The following is a 17,911-nucleotide window of genomic DNA, read 5'->3' as shown; positions in this document are numbered from 1 at the left end:
CTGAAGAACACGTTTAGAGGGCCATTAGGCTCATTTCATGTGGCCAAGCACCTGGTGCTGAGTCTATTCCAGCTGAGATTTGAAAGGTAGGGTGACCATTGCTCATGCAAAAACTGACTGAAATTTTTCAAGTTATATGGCAAGAGGAGGTTATCCTCTAGAGTTCAAGGATGCCTCCACTGTCCATCTCTATAAGGGTAAAGGGAATAGACTGTCCTGTGACAAACACTGGGGGAACTCTCTCTTAGTCATTGCAGGTAAAATTCTTGAAAGAGTACTCCTTAATGGACTGATCCTTCACCTGGAAGACAGGCATACATCTGAGAGCCAGTGAGGTTTCAGAAAGGGCATTTAGGGTTAAGAACAGTTGATATGGTGATTGCTGCCCCACAATTCCAGGAGAAATGCCAGGAGCAGAAAAGTGGTCTGTACACAACGTTTGCAGATCTGATCAAGGCTTTTGACACTATTAATAGTGAATGGACAATTACATCAAAATTTGGTTGCCCAGAGAAGTTCATCAACATTGTCCATCAATTTCATGATGGCATGTTTGCCCAGGTTCGGGATAATGGACAATACTCTCGTGCCTTCCCAGTCAGCAGTGGAGTGAAACAGGGCTGTGAAGCTTGCCCCTATGTTTTTTAGCATGAGGTTTACAGCTATGTTGACAAATGCTTTCAACGAGGATGAACATAGCATCAAGGTCAATGACTGTACCGATGGCAAGTTCCTCAATCTGAAAAGGTTACAAGTGAAGACCAAAGTGGAGGGAGTGTTGGTGCATGATTTTCTCTTTACACAAGACTGTGCACTCAATGCAGCCTCTGAAGCTGAGATGCAACAACATAAGGATCAATTCTCTGCTTCCTGTGCTAATTTTGGACTCATAATTAACACCAAGAAAAGACAGGTGCTCCATCAGCCACCATCACACCATCCATGTGTGGAACCATCAGTCACAACAAATGGAGAAATTTTGAATTCCATTGATAAGTTCACTTACCTTACCAATGTACTTTCCAGGGATGTACACACTGACAATGAGGTTGATGCATGCGTTGCCAGAGCCAGCTCAATGTTTGGGAGACCCCAAAGAATAGTTTGGGAGAGAAGAGGTATTAGAGTATCATAATGAAGGTCTACAGAGCCTTTGTACTAGCCTTATTGTTACATGCTTGTGAAACATGGAGAACCTACCAGTTCTGTGCAAAGTAACTGCATTGCTTCCATTTGAACTCTTAGGAAGATTCTGATGACCACCTGGCAGGATTAGGTACCAGAAACTGAAGTCCTTGTTGGAGCTGAACACTCAAGTATTCAAACTGTGCTTTAGAGAGTGCAACTGCAATGGGTTGGCCACATTGAACAAATGCAAAATGTACGCTTGTCAAAAAGACTATTTTATTGAGAAGTTGCATGGGGTATGGGATCGCATGGTGGTAAGAAGCAATAGAAGGATACTCTCAAGGTGTCTCTGAAGAACTTTGGATTTGACTATGCCACATGGGAGACAGTGGTGCAGGACCGCTCAGCATGTGTGCCCACATCAGAGAGGATGCTGTGCTCTTTGAGCAAAGCAGAATTGAGACAGCACAAAGTAAAGCAGGATGCACAAATCTGGGATATCCACCCCAAATCTTCACACAGACAACCTGTCCCCAACCTGTGATAGAACATTCTGAACTGGTATTGGTTTGATCAGCCACAGCTGGACACACTGAAATTTCACTTGATCCTGGTGATGTCATTTTGGTCCTCTTTGACTACAACGGACAACAACCAACTAAACAGTAAGACATGGGTTACACATGTGCAATAATGTAAAACATTTCTGTAGTAGTAACTTTGCACAGAAAAACTTGGGGAAAAAAGAGAAAAAGAATATAAGATACAAGGTGGAAAATAACATGCTCCAGGCTGTATGCAAACAGTATCAGTCCTTTTTCTGGAGGCAGATAATAGACTTTGGCATTGGTCCTTTGAGCATTTTCTTGGGTCACTATATTAGAAAGAATAGTGAAGTTATTCACAGTTCTTCATTGATCCATACTGCTGTTACTGTATATAATGTTCAGCTGCTTCTGTTCACTTCTTTTGCATCAATTCAAGTAAGTCTTTCTAGGTTTTTTCTGAAATCGTCCTCCTAGTCATTTCTTATAACACAATAATATCCCATTACAATTATAGACCAGAGATTGTTTAGCCATTCTCCCACTGATGAGCAACTATTCAATTTCCCATTTCTAGCCAACACACTAAGAGTTCCTGAAAGGCCCTTGGGTTTGGGTTAATCATATACCAGATCACTGCAGTCATTTAATATAAGGTACTTTATATCAATCTACTCCATGGATCCATCACTTCAATTCTTAGTCAGGACCACATTGTTTTGATAATTATGGCTTTATAACACAGTTTCAAATCTGCCATGATATTTTTTGTTCATTCCTTTGATTACTTCATCCATTTAGTAAACCTGTATTTTCCTGTTGTTACTACCAGGTCAAAATGACCACACGCATCAGAGAGTGGAGCCATATGCAGTTCCTTGGTTACACAGAAATAAGAGTAATGGTGGAAGGTTCTTTCTTATGTTAAAAAAAGAGCAACATTTAATTATTATAGGTTGTATTTCAACTAATGCATCAGAAAGATATTGACAGTTTCCTCAAGAGAAGTAAAGGCTCTAAACATACCTCTAGAACTCTGGAAATTTGGGAGGACAAACGTCAAAAGAAGAGGTCATATACAAGCAAGACAAGCCAAATCTGATAATGCCTGGACACTTGTGAACAGTCGTTGATATTTCCAATCTGTTACATGCACAATGAATATTTGGTCAATATGCCTCGAATTTGTTGGTCTTCAATTTCCATATAAGGATATGATTCAAGTTATCAGAGATTCTGACATTTGGGAATAATTCTCCATCCACATTATACTTTATATTTGATCATAGTAATTTCTTCTTTAAAAATACCTCACACATGGTCTATTTTTTAACCTAGATATAAATTTTCACTTCCTTTGTTATTTTTCTTTGAAACAATTAAGGTGTTTATTGGACATTGAGATTCCCAAGAGTTTATAATCCTTGTTTTTCACTAGGGTCTCTAGAGTTACTCTTCTTCATTGCGGAGTATTCATCACAGGGGCTTTGACTTCAGGAAGACAGCCCTCTTATTTATCAATAACTGATCCATGAATGCCTAACACCCAACAAAAGATCTTTAAGACCTCTGTCCTATGCAGGCCTTCCATGTTCATCTCTCCTCCCTACAGGATGGGGTTATGAACTCCAACCTTCATTTAAGTAGAAAGCCCATTTCAGACATTTCATTTCTCAGATGGCTCAACACCTCTGGGGCTTAGCTCTGAGCCCCTGAACAGGGGCTTACTCCAAACTGTTTATCATTTGTGTGTTTGTGTGTTGTCCTCTTCTTTTAGACTGTCAGGTCCTTGAGGCTAAGAGGTTTCTAAAAGCCAGTAAGAGAAAAACTTTCAAATGCAATGAAAAGGAAACTGAAATATTTAAGACTATTCCAAACCTACTAGATATGAGGAGAGAATGAAACAATGTGTTCCAGAGAGCAGTGAAGCTCAGTATGCAGCACAGGGAGATTTATCCTGAAAATATATATATAGCAATGAGGGATAAAAAGGGATGTTCAAGGATTAAAAAAGTCAAATGTCTTTAGAAATCAAATCAGAATTGAAGACAGTGTTTGTTGCTTTGTACCCCATGGAATTTTTGAAAAAAGTAATTGTGGTCTGGGGCAGAAAGATACTCAAACATACATAAAAAGGCAGAAATTATGAATAAAGCCTTTTATTCTGCAATAAAATAAAAATGGATATTGTTCAAAGATAAAAGATTCAAACTCAAATGAAGACTTAAAGACAATATATAGACATTTAATTCTATAGTCATGAAATAATGGGGGCAGAGTGGATAGAATGTTGGGCCTGGAGTTAGGAAAATCTGAGTTCAAATTCAGCTTCAGACTCTTACTAGCTATGTGATCCTGGGCAGGGCATTTAACTCTGTCTGCTTCAGTTTCCTCATCTGAAAAATGAACTGGAGAAATAACAACCACTCCAACCTCATTGCCAAGAAAACCCCAAATGGGGTCGCAAAGACTTGGACATGGCTGAAAAACATCAGTAATAATAACAAAATGATGACTGACATATTTCACAGCTGAAGAAAATAACAACAATTATTGGGAAAAATAAAATCACTACAATATTATCAAGGGGAATGATGAAAAGAAGTAAGAATGTAGGAGGAAGAGACATCAGACTAAAGTAGACAGCATTGGTCAGCACTATGTGGGATGGGGAGCAGGGGAGAGAGAAGAGAGAAAGAGAGAGAGAAATGAATGGAACAGATCAAACAAGGGAGACTCAGAATCATTAGAACTCAGAAACACCATGTTTGGTAAAATGGAAAATAGACTGATTGAGGCAATACTCCTTATTGGTTAAAGTAAACACTGTGGAGTCTGGAAGGAAATTAGCATTAGACCAACATCTCATACAATACTCTACAACACCTTCTATATGGATGTCACTGTTGCTGTCAGTTGCTTCAGTCATGTCTGACCCTCCATGACCCCATGTGGTATTTTCTTGTCACAGACCTGATATCTTAAGAACCAAAGGGCAAAACACAAATTGAAAGAACCCACCAATCACCTCCTAAAAAAGACGTGAAATGAGAACTCCCAGGAATATTATAGACAAATTCCAGAGCTCCCAGGTCAAGGAAAAAAAAAGAGCATAATCAGCCAGAAAGAAGCAATTCACATGTTATGGAGCCACAGTCAGGCTAACACAAAAAATTAGGAACTTTTACATAAAAAAAAAAAATCAGAGAGAATGGAATATGATATTCAGCAGGACAAAGGAACTAAGATGGTGACCAAGAACCACATACCCAGAAAAAGTGAATAAAATCCTTCAGGGGAAAGAAAAAATGAACATTCAATAAATAGAGGATATTTAAGCATTCCTAAGGAAATGACCAGAGCTGAACAACAAATGGGTCTGTAAATACAAGACCCAAGAGAAACATCCAAAGGTAAATAGGAAAGAGAAAACAAAAGGTCCCATGAGGTTAAATTGTTTATATTCTTACATTGGAAGAGGATACTTGGAACTCTGAAGAACTTTATGACTATTAGGGCAAATAGACAGAGTATACATTGACAGTATACGTTAATTGTGATAGGGTGATATTGAAGAAAACAAAACTAAGGAGTGAGAAAGAGAATGACACTGCAAGAAGAAGGAAGGGAAAGGTACATGGGGGTGAATTATCTCACAGAAAAGAAGCAAAGAAGAGCTATTACAGTGAAGGGGAACACAGGGGAGCTGGGAATGGAGGGCTTGAGTCTTTCTCTTATCAAAAAGAGGGAATAATATACATGCTGAGATGGGTACAGATATCTACCTCATCCAACAGGGAAGTAGAAAGGGACTTGGATAAGGGGGGAGGGGAGAGACTGATAGAAGGGTAAACTGGAGGACGTACTGGTCAGAGGCAAAACACTGACGCGGAGGGTAAAAGGTCAAAGAAAGAGAGAGTGAGAAGGGGACATAGGATGGAGGGATATATACAGGTATCATAACTGCCAATATGAATGCAGTTGACTCAATCACAAAATGCATTAATATATGTGAAACAGGTCATTTTGGTTGTACTAAATTTGAGTTGGTTTTTTTGTTCAGAAATAAAATCAATTCAACGAAGATTACAGGGAAAGTTGGCAACTGGGAAAAAATTGATAAACATATCAAATATTTAGATAAAGTACTGAGTCAAAATTTATAAGAATGCAAGTCACAAACCAATTGATAAATGGTCAAAGGATATGAATAGGCAGTTTACAAACAAAGAAATCAAAGCTATTTATAATCATATTAAAATTTTCTGAAGGAGTACTGATTAGAAAAAAGCAGCTTAAAACAACTCTCAAATTCAAACCAAACTCATACCTATTAAACTGACTAATAAAACAGAAAAGGGAAATGATAAATATTTCAGGGAAATAGGAAAATTGAGGCACTAATGCATTGTTGCTGGATTTGTGAATTGATTCACTCATCATGGAAAATAATGTGGAACTGTACTCAAAATGCTATATAAGGTGGATGCCCTTTGACCCAGCAATAACATTATGAACTCGCTATCCACAAAATACTTTTTTTAAACAGGTAGAAAAGACCTACTCATACGAGAGTATTTATAATAACTCTTTCTGTGGTAGCAAAGTATTTGAAATTGAGGAGATGCCCATGAATTGGGGAATGCCTTTACAAGTTGTAGCATATGATGGCGATGGAATACTATTGTGTTACAGAAAATGACAAGGAGGATGATTTCAGAAAAACCTAGAAACGTTGAAATGAACTGATGCAGCATAAACTGATGCAGGATGACATTTTACAAAGTAACAGCGATATTGCATGATGAACAACAGTGACAACTTAGCTATTCTCAGCTATATAATAAATTAAGACTATCTGAAGGATTCATGATGAAAAATGCTCTCTCCCTCCATAGAAGGAACTGTTTCAGAATACTAGACCCAAAGCACACGAGTTTTCGCTTGCTTTCTTTTTCGTTCACTTTTCCCTCAAGAAAATGACAAATATGAAAATACGTAATTGCATATGTAGAACCTGTTTTGGATTGCTTACTGTATGTAGGAGGGGTAAGAGGAAGGAGACAGGTACAACACTGTGACCTCAAAATTTAGGAATAAAAATATTTTTATATGTAATTGGGGAAAAATGAAACATGGTTTCAAAAAAGACTAAAAGCCAATGGCAGCTAGGAGACATAGTAGATTGTGCCAGGCCTGGAGTCAGGAGGATCTGAGTTCAAATTTAGCCTCAGACGGTTTTCTAGCAATGTGACCTAGGGCAAGTCACTTCCCCCAGTTTTCTCAGTTTCGCCTATGTAAAATGTGCTGGAGAAAGAAATGGGGAAACCCTCCAATAACTCTGCCAAGAAAACCCCAATGTGTCACAAAGAGTCAGACAAGACTAAAACAACTGGAAAACAACAAATACCCATTCCCCAATAGATAAATGGTTAAAAGATCTGAACAAAAACATTTTCAGAAGCAACTGCCAAGACTCCCCAGCCACATGAAAAAATGCCCCAAAACACTAAGAAGAGAAAAGAAAACCACAGCACTGAGAATTCATCTCACACTCTGCAAAACGGACAGCAATGACAATAGCACCAGCCAATGCTGGAGGAGCTGTGGGAAGCTGGGCACACAAACACACCGTGGATGCAGCTATGGAATGGGAGAAGATCATGGAGATATAAGTTCAAATGCGGCCTCAGACACTGACTAGTTATGTGACCCTGGTTGGTAACTCACTGAATCTGTTGGCCTCAGTTTCCTGAACTGTGAAATAAAGATAAGAAGAGCAACTACTCTATAGGGCTGTTGTGAAGATGGTTAAAAGTAGATTGGAGGGAGAAAGTAATTCACTCTCCTGGGTCTCTGCCTTTGACCCCTATACCTGTTTGATAAGAACTGAGTGTCTCCTTTAGGACAGCCCTTTCTTTCCCCCACTGGAAAAGAAAACTCCCAGAATTTTGAATAGTTCCCCAACTCAGTCCTTTCCAGTATCCTCTTTAACAAGGGAAGTACTAAGCCCTTAACAAATGCTAACTAAGTAACAGCTAAAGAAGGCATTCTTTTCTTTGGCCTGGTCCAAACAGCTCTGCGAAGGGACTTTGAACATGGGAATGTGAACCAGAAGCCAACTTAACCTGTTCTCTAGAGTTGCCATATTTTCCAAAAACACAGGAGCACAGTATGCAAGAGGCCAGGAGCACCTCAGCATCTGCTCATAGCATTTACTCCTGTCACCCCTCACTGCCCCCTCAGTGTGCCCTTGATGATGCCCAACTACAAGACAGGGTGCAACTGACAGATTAACTATTTGTGTAGATTACACCATGGAGCATAACAGAGCATCCTGTCTTCCAGGTCTGCCAGGGAGAGCTTGGACAAAGAGGCAAAGGGGAAGGGGGAAAGCAGTCCTATGGATATGTGGGGGAGGGGTGTCAGGCATGGATACAGGACCAAAGACAAGACCACTACAGAGCAGAGGAAGGAGTGGAGAGGTCTTAGGAGGGCAGCCACTGGGGATGAGGAGTAGTTTGTGATTGTGACACCAATATGCCATGGATTAATTCAAAGGACAGAGAACAGAGCGGTGTTGTTACTACCATTTTCAACGTCCTGCCTACTTTCATAAAGAAACAATCGATAGAGGATTGCCAGACTTGCAGACAATCCTCTTTGTCTATGGAAATGGCCACTTTGGGGGGGTCAAATCTGTAGACGGAGTGCACTCACCTGGGGTGGGGGTCGGCAGCTGTCCAGGGCCATTCCTTCTGGCTCCACACTCCCAGACTGGGCCAGGCTTTGGTCTTCTGCAGACTGAGCTGGGGAGACAGAAGGATTGCTGGGCAGGAGGCTGGGCTATGGGGATTTACAGGGAGTGAGGCCCTGCCCTCAGCAGAGAGAATGAAGCCCAGAGGCAAGGTCAAGATGGAAAGAGATGGTCCCACTCTCTCCCATTCCTCTTCTTTCCTCTTCCCCTCCCCAGTTTTCACTCAGATCACCAAGAAGCAGAAGGGGCTTGGAATCCCACATGGGACAACAGCAGTCAGAGGCTCAGTGGCTCCTGAATCAGAGATTTCCCTCTGACTGGGTAGGGGACCAGGAACCCGAAAGGGCAACCCAGCTCCAGAACTTTCTCCCACACAGCCACCTACGTACTGAATAATCCGTTCAATTGCATCTCGAGGTGGCCCTCGTTCAGCCCAGCCCTCCATTGTGGGTTACCTTGGAAACACCCCAGGATATTAATCTTCATCCAGACCCCTTCTCCTTTACCTCAGGATCACCATGGGCAAATTGCCACCCCTCAAATCCATCCCTAAACTTCATACTATCTTTACGTTTTCCCTATAAAAGTCAGTCTTGACCAGACCAAAAGGGCAGATTAAAAAAACAAAACCATCTCACCCTCCTTTATTTACTGGCAACACAATTAGCCTAGTCTCTGAATGAAGAAAGGCTTGAGGGGCCCAATTCCTTGGAGGCAGATCCAGGCCTTCACACTGGCAATTCCAGGGTCACTCAAGCCTTTCACTTGTGTTTTACTCAAGAGAGGATTCCTGGATCCCTGAGGGGAATTTTGTGAAAAGCTGACAAAATCTTAAATGGGGGTAGCCCCAGATTCTTGAGAAGTGAATGGGAGTCTGGAAAAGAGATAGCAGTAGGAAGCCTCTCCAGGAACCAGGTTGTGGGGGAAGGATTGCTCCAGGGGGACCTGGAGCTAGACTCACCACATGGTCAGAAGGGAAGGACGAGACCCAATGGGATGAACAGCCAGCGGGTCTGTGAGGGGCTGGCTCAGACCTACCTGGCACCTGAACCCAGAGATGGCCTCCAGAAGGCAGAGATCTCAGGTCCAAGAGAAGACAGCGTGATCCGAGATCTGAGGAAAGAAGGCAGAGGGAGCTCCAGCCCAAGGGTGGAAGGCAGAGACATCTCAGCACAAGTTCCGGTTTTCAGCCAGCACACTCTGGGAGGCTCCTCCCACTCACTGCAGCCCCCTTTCCTCCAATCCCACCCAGGGTCAGGCACTCACGACTCTCTCCTCCCCAAGCCCCGCCCTCCATTACCTGGACAGCCTTGGCCACTGGGATGGCCCCTCTTCCACCCTAGACTCTCCCCAGGCCTCCAAACTGCACCCCAGAGCTCCTGTTCCACCTGGACCACCCCGCACCAGGCTGGTCATCTCTGAGAGCTCCTCCTCCCCCATCACCCTCCACCTGATTTCTTATTGGAGGAAAGATTCAGGACTTTAGGAGTTGGGAGGTGGAGAACAAGGCAGAGGCCAGCTGGAGATTTCCAGGGAGCAAGGGATTCCCCGGCTACGGAGCTTAATTTAAGGGTGGGGGTTGTTGACAAAATGCAGGCCGTCTGATGAGCACATTCTCCTAGTTTGAATTAGAATGTAGCTTATTTAAAGTCAGATCCCAGCAGGATAATTGGGATGTTCGACCAGCTCAGGACAGATCCACCCTTAAGGTGAAGTAGACTTAAAATTCAGCATTTAAGGTGCTGACCTGAACTATTTTCTCATTTGCTTTTCTGCCTCCTTTCACAGATGAGGAAATCAAGGCCAAGAGCCCTAAGTCACTTGCCCAGGGTTCCAAAGCTAGTAACGGTCTGAGGCTGGGTTTGAACTTGAGTTTTCCTGACCAGTACTCTATCCCGTGCACCACCTGGCTACCCCAAGGGAGTCAGTTAGCTTAATGTCAAAGGATACCCTTGCCACTGTGAGGTCCATTCTGAAAATACATACCCTAAGTTTGTAGTGTACCCAGGCAGCCTAGTTTTATTATTTTCTCTCTTTCCATTCAGCAGCATCTAAGTACTAGTAAAGACTGTTGCCTCACTTAGAATTGTTTGAAATGTATGCTTTACATAACTCATCTACCTGTGTCCCTTCTTTGATCTCTAAGGCTCAACTTTGGCCCCTTCTTGGAGAATTGTTATGCAGATGTGTTGAATTGGACAGCCACTCTCAGTTTGTTGAAGTGGGAAGTAGAAATTTCCTGGTGTCCCATAGGATAAGATGCTTCAGGAGCCTTAAAAGAAGTCTCTGCAATCTTCATTATGGACCTGGTCTGGTCCCATCAGGGTGAGAACCAGACTGTTCAAAAAGAAGATAAGGTGCAAGAGAGTAACAGGGCTGACAGGGCTGAGGCCAGAACCTGCATTTGCCAAAGAAGACAGAGACCAGGATACAGGAACTGAGGTCAAATCTGGCGCCTAGTGTCAGGCACAGGCCTCTTAGTCAGTTAACATGGATTAAGCACCTCTAATTTTCTAGGCACCTCACCACGTTTTAGGAGAGGAAAAGGTGCAGTCCCTGCTGTCAAGGAGCTGCCAGTCTGTCATAGAAACATGGAAATGGTGGAGAAGAAGCAAGTGATCAGAAACCTTGGTCTTAGGTGATCCAGGGAAAGGAGAGTGTTTGGGAGTGGAAAGGCATCTAGTCCAATGGGATACAATGGAACAAAGGAGAATTCAAGGAGTGAAATTAATAATAGTATAAGAAGGGTAGAATTAGGGGAAGAAGATTCAAATCAGGACAAGAATGAGAAAAACTCCAGGCACACCTCAGAGATTCCACAATCAGTTGCAGAGCTCAGCAGTAAAGCACAGATTGCCATCCAGTGAGTCACCTGTACTTTTATTTCTTCAGTACATATAAAAGTTATGTTTATAAATACTGTTGTCTATGGCATGCATAATACTATTTTGCTTTTTAAGAGTGCATATTTTAATTTGCAAATATTTTATTGGTAACAAAAGCTGACTATACCTGAGCCTTCACTGGGAGACAAATCTGTGCTGTAAATGATGGAATCCACACAGGAGAGAAACCTCATGGTTGTCATCATTGTGGGAAAACCATGAGTCAACAGACATCCCTGATTTACTGTCTAAAAATTCATACTGGAGAGAAACCACATGAGTCTCATGAATGTGGTGTACCTTTTAGTGAACGTTCATCCTTCCTTTTTCATCACGGTATTCACAGTGAGAGGAAACCTCATAAATGTAACCAGTGTGGAAAGGCTGGGAGTTTGCAGCTGAGGTCTTGTTGTACATCAGAGCATGTAGACCAGAGAGCAAACTTATGAATATGAGAAACTTGGAAAGGCATTCCCATAGAGCTCTAATCTTACTCAACATCAGAGAATCCACAATGGTGAGAAACCTTATGAATATAATGACTGTAGAAATGCATTCAGATTAAAATGCCATCTTACTATACACCAGATAACCCACACTGGGGAGAAACCTTTAGAATGTAGTCAATGTGGAAAAGCTTTCAAAGAGACATCCAGTCTTGCTGCACATCAGAGAATCCACACTGGAGAGAAATTTTATGAATGTAATCAATGTGGAAAGGGTTTCAGAGGAAACTCCCATCTTGCTGTATACCAGAGAATCCACACTGAAGAGAAACCTTATGAATTTAATCAGTGCAGAAAGGCTTTCAACACTTATATGCTCTTAGATAAGTGGGAGTTACCTAGAGGCATAAATCAATTCTGATTTGTTAAAAATTAATGAGAATGAGTATTATAATGAGATCTGGACTTTTTCCAGTGAGGGACTGGGGTGGGGGGCCATGAATCTTGACTCATTTTTGGACAAAGAGACTTATTTCTATACAGATCAGCCTTACCTAGGGCAATCTAGACCAGAGGGGTCCACTACCCCTCAGACCTGTTTAACTAAAACACAACGGGCCAGAATTCACCTAGAATGAAATCTCTTTAAATTTTGGTCAGATCTAAATTTTCACAGTTGTACAAGTCTTGCCCAAGATTTCATCTGATCATCAACCCTGCCCTTCAAAGACTGGATGAATCACTTACAGTGGCCAATCTCTGAATGAGGAAATGGGGAAGAAGCTTAGTCCTAATTCAAAAACTGTTTATTTATATGGGAGAAATATTCATTCCTGTCACATCAGAGAATCTATTGCAGAGGACATATCTCATTAATGTAATAATGAAAATGTTCCAGCTAACGTTGTCATTTATTTCCTATCAGAATTCATATTAGATAACAACCATATTCCCCAAATAAATGTGCAACGGCATTCAGATGGACTCTGGAGCATATTACACATCAGACATTTCACCTTATGGTCCAGCCCTGTCTGGAGTCAGGGAAGGTCTGCAGCCATATATCATCTCTTCCTTTACATCAAGGATTCCTAGTGGAGAGAAGACTTAGGAATGTGCTTAATGAGGACCTGCCCTTTCCTGGAAGAGGCAGGTCATGAGACAGCATAATATTCACACTAGAAGGAAGCCTTGTAAAAGCCACAATTGTGGGAAGGTTGTCACCTGAATGTCATAAATTTTTATTTGTGTGCTCCAAATGTACATTGGAGAAATCTTCCTACAGATAAAACTTATGGATCTAATTAATGGGCTATGTTCTCTCATGGCACAGACCTCACTAGACATTATATATTTCATATAATGCATGAAATCATAAAAAGGGATTCAATTTATCTCAGAAACCCCAAGGTTTCTCAAGACTTCCCTAAACTATGCCATGGCCCCCTAGGGTGAAGCCTGCCACTGGCTTCTTCACTTTACTCTCCCACTGTAGTGAGACACCATTCCTGCTCACCCTTGAAGCCGTCCTAGGCTGGCAATCTGGTTCACTCCTCTACAACTGATTCTAAGTCATTATTGCAAGGTCGTTTTCAAGGGAATCTGGAAGAGCCTAGACAAGTGAGTGCCTCATCTTACCGTCTTGGCTCCAGTAGTGCTTATGCCCACGTTTTCAAGCAATACTCCCTTGATAGCTCAAATTTTCTTGAAAAGGTCTTTTGTCTTTCCCATTCAGTTGTTTTCTTCTATTCCTTTGCAATGCCCATTTAAGAAAACCTCAGGTCTCCTTGTTATTCCCACAAACTATGAATTCATATGGGGAAATCTCCCCTTTTATTTTCCCTTTCCTTCTTTCCTTAGCTATTTGTAAGGCCTCATCAAACAGGAATTTTTCTTTGTTGGTCTTTTGCTTAGGAATATATTTAGTTGTTGCCTCCTGTGCAATGTTAGGAACCTCTGGTAATGGCTCCTCAGCCACTCTGTCTCCCAGATCTAGTCCCCTCAGTCTATGCATCACTGTCATTTTCTATCCATAAGCCATGCTATTTTGTCATATCTTTAGGGTCTAATGGTTTTCCCTGTTTTCTTCCATTTGAGTCTGAATTTTGCAGTTACAACCTCAGGACTTGGGCCTCAGTCAGCTGCTGATTCACATTTTGACTCATTGTATGGAATGTCTCCCCACTCTGCCTTTGCCCTAGAACATTTTTTTGCAGTTTTATGCTTTCACGTAACATTGGCCTCTTTGGAGTCAGTGGTGGGAAGATAGAATTGTTGCTGTGGTGGTGAATGGTTTTCCTTGGATTGGAACAGTACTTAAGTATATATTGGGAAAATCTTGCTGGAGATAAAAGTTAGGGATCTAATTAACAAGATTAAGTCTCTTGCTCAAGGCCTCATTAGATTTCCCAGTGTAAGAGACCTCATTAAACATCCACATTTACTCACTCTGATTAAATCCCTAAAAATACAGCTTTTCCCCTTGAAATCCTGATGTTTCTCACTATTCTTCAAGAATATTCCTTTGAATTAATACACTGTAATTTCTTTAGCTGTTCAACAGTTGATGGATACTCATTTTGTTCTTGGCTGGAACAAAATTTTCTGGAACAAATATTTTTATAATGGACAACAATCCATCTAGAGTGTTCAAATCATAGCTGGACAAAATGTTTTTCTATGTAAGTCAACAATTTGGAGAATATATTCAACTGAATTGATGTTTAAATGGCAACAAGTTTTTAAGTTTTTCTCATTAGAACAGTAAAATTTGTTTTCAATCTGTAATGTTACTTTTGTTATGCTTCAAACTTTTATTGTGGTTTTTGGGAAATTATTTGGTAAGTATTATTTAATTTAAAAAGCATGCCTAGAGGGTGATGGAATTATATTCTTCAGAAATTCAATTCTGTTTTGCTCTGGAGGCTGTGAAATGGTGAATTAAACTGTTATGTAATTACAGTGTTGAATAACTGCTAGGTATTTGATTGGATGAATTGAATTTAAAAAAGAAAAATACTAACAGCTTTTGGGAAAAGTAGAGTAGACAGATTCTCCTTCTCTGGGGAGTTCTTTGGAGACTGACCAAATGCTTTGGGTTACCAAATCTAAGCCCTGGGGCAGAAGTTGCTTAAAGGAGTTGATGAAATAGAAGCCCAAGTCAAGACCTTTTTCCCTTGGATCAGGAGGGCTTTTGGCCCATCTCTCCGAAGGGCCTGGGATAGTCTGGCCTTTGTGGGGGTGCGTGGTGGGGGCAGTGGCTCCTTGGATTCCCCTTCCATTTCTCTCAGCCCAAATACTCCCTATCTGATCACCATTTAGCATTCTCTTCCTTTAATCCTAGCATCCTTCTCATATTCCCCCTACTTATGTATGTGTGTTGGTCCTTCCTTGCTGAAGAAGACCATGCCATCAGAGAAATGATGACATGACTTGCACTTGACTTTGTTTTGAGTGAGGGAGGGCTGTGCAGGTCACCAGCCTCACTTCTCCTCCAGAGCCATCTGAATCCAGTGACCAGATATATTCATTAGGATGACTGGAGATGACCCAGGATGAGGCAATTGGGGTTAAGGGACTTGCCCAAGGTCACACAGCTAGTGAGTGTGAAGTGCCTGAGGTGAGATTTCAACTCAGGTCCTCCTGACTCCTGCGTTAGTGTTCTATCCACTGCACCACCTAGCTGCCCCATTCCCAACTACTTAGCATTCTCTTGAAGTCCAAGTTGCCCAGCCTCTTTTGTGGACTGTCTGGACTACCAGCTGCTCCCATCAGGATCCTCCCTGAGGTTGATCTATGAAGACCATGTCTAGGACCCTGGGACTACCTGGAGACACCTGGATGCTTTTTCTGTATTTAAGGTCCATCTTGCCTCCATGAAGTCCTGCAGACTGTCTAGCTGAGGTTCTATCTGGCCTGCTTGTGAATATAAGCTTTACAAATGCTTAGGCTCCTTTAAGAGTCAACTCAGTATGGTGAATCTTTAATAAACTTTGTTATTCTTTGGTTTAAGAGGGCTTGTGTTGAATTCATTCGAGCAGGACCCGGCATGTTGGTATTTTGGGGTCCCCAGAACCCCTAAACCTCATCGGTTCCATCTTGAATTCCTTGCTGACCCAAGGGGATCCACTGCTGAATGTGTTTCTACACTGACATAACAAACTCCTTTTAATTCTCCTTGTCCTGAGTTTTGCCTTTTTAATCCAGGTGAAAGCCTGAGTGGAGAATTTACCAGGTCCTCAGTACTTTTCTCAAAGAGTAAATAATCAGACATTTTAAAGCAAAATATACCCAATTAAATATAGAACAGTGTGGAAACATTACAACCACTCTCTTACAGCTTAAGTCATAAATTGATAGCATTCAGATCAAAAGAAAATTACGTTTTCTAATGGTACAAGTGCATATCTCTTTAAAAAAAATTTCTTTTCAAATTAAAAACATACCATGGTTCTCGCAAATCCTCATTTGAGAAAATTTTGGAGCATAATAACATAAGAGATGTTACAATGTCAATACATGAAACAAAACTGCCAGTCCAGTAACATTAATTCAGCTGATTATCTAAGTTAGAATTACCTTAGAAAAAGCACTTTGTCCTTTTATGCGTTTGACCCTCTAGGCTGACTGCGTTCAGGGAGGAGCAAAGGGTAATTCTGGTCCAGTTACGTTGGATTCTTAGGCTTTCAGCTCCTAAACCCGTGTCCTTAAGTGCCAGATTTTAAGTCTATTTCACCTTAAGGGTGGATCTGCCCTTGGCTGGTCAAACATCCGAATTTATCCTGCTGGGATCGGACTTGAAACGAGCCACATTCTAATTCAAAGTAGGAGAATGTGCTAATCACACTGCCTGCATTTGGTGAGCAACCCCCATCCTCAAACTAAGCCCCACTTGCCTGGAAATCCCCAGCTTGTGTTGTTCCCCCTCTCCCAACTCCTAAAGTCCTGAATCTTTCCTCCAATAAGAAATCAGGTGGAGGGTGATGGGGGAGAGGAGCTCTCAGAGATGACCAGCCTGGTGGGGGGTGGTCCAGGTGGAACAGGAGCTCTGGGGTGCAGTTTGGAGGCCTGGGGAGAGTCTAGGGCAGAAGAGGGGTCATCCCAGTGGCCAAGGCTGTCCAGGCAATGGAGAGCAGGGCTTGGGGAGGAGAGGGAGAAAGCGTCCTGAGTGCCTGACTCTGTGTGTGACTGGAGGAAAGGGGGCTTCCTGGGGGGCCTCAGAGGCTGGGAGGAGCCTCCAAGGGTGGGCGGGCTGAAAGCTGGAACTTGTGCTGAGATTGCGCTGCCTTTTCCCTGGAGCTGAGATGTCTCTGCTTTCTATCCTTGGACTGGAGCTCCCTCTGCCTTCTTTCCTCAGATCTCGGATCACGTAGTCTGCAGCAGGCGGCCCGCATCCCTACACAGCTCGGTGAGGTGGTGAAGAAGAAAGACGGGGAGGCGGGAGAAGATATTCATAGACAGAAACTGCAAGCCTACTTGTCATTCTGCTTGTCTCTAGCCCTAAGGATTCAATCAGTCTCATCTTAAAGACTATGAGCCTAGAGGGCATCTATTTTACATATCCCTTGTTTTCTGTAATTCTCGATTGTCTCTCAGAGGCAGCAACTTCTGGGGGGCATGGAGAGCCATTCTGGATGATAATGAGCACTGTTTCAAAGTAAAATTTCCCCAAAGGTCTGTCCTCATCTTGTGAACCGCACTCCACCCTGGCCCTCAACAATTGTCTTCTCTTGGACCTGATAATGTTTAATATAAAATTTTGAAATAATCTCTTTGTTCTCTCTGAAGCAAACTCAGAGAATGCCTCTTCCTATGTCAGCAAAAGCCAGCCAAAGCTGACTCTGCATTCCTTGGAGACCTTTAACCTATGACATATCTTGAATAATTGGTAAAGAAAATATAGACATCTTAGGTCCCAATTTCTATTGAACATTGTTTGCCCCTTCCTGTGTCAGTTATCTGTGGTGGGATTTCCTTCCTTGTCACCGAGACATATGTTTACCCAGCTTGGAATCTCAACATTTGATTGACATTACTTTGTTAATTGTCTTGTCTTACTAAATTTATGATTTGTTCAACTAGGAGAGTTCCTTTCTCACGGCAAAATGTATATAAGCCAGAAGATTTCTGCACTGGGTAGCCAGAACATTT

The sequence above is a fragment of the Notamacropus eugenii genome, chromosome 1 (assembly GCF_028372415.1).
Source record: "Notamacropus eugenii isolate mMacEug1 chromosome 1, mMacEug1.pri_v2, whole genome shotgun sequence".
Lineage (NCBI taxonomy): Eukaryota > Metazoa > Chordata > Mammalia > Diprotodontia > Macropodidae > Notamacropus > Notamacropus eugenii.
The sequence above is the reverse complement of the archived record's forward strand: the minus strand, read 5'-3'. Positions refer to the sequence as shown.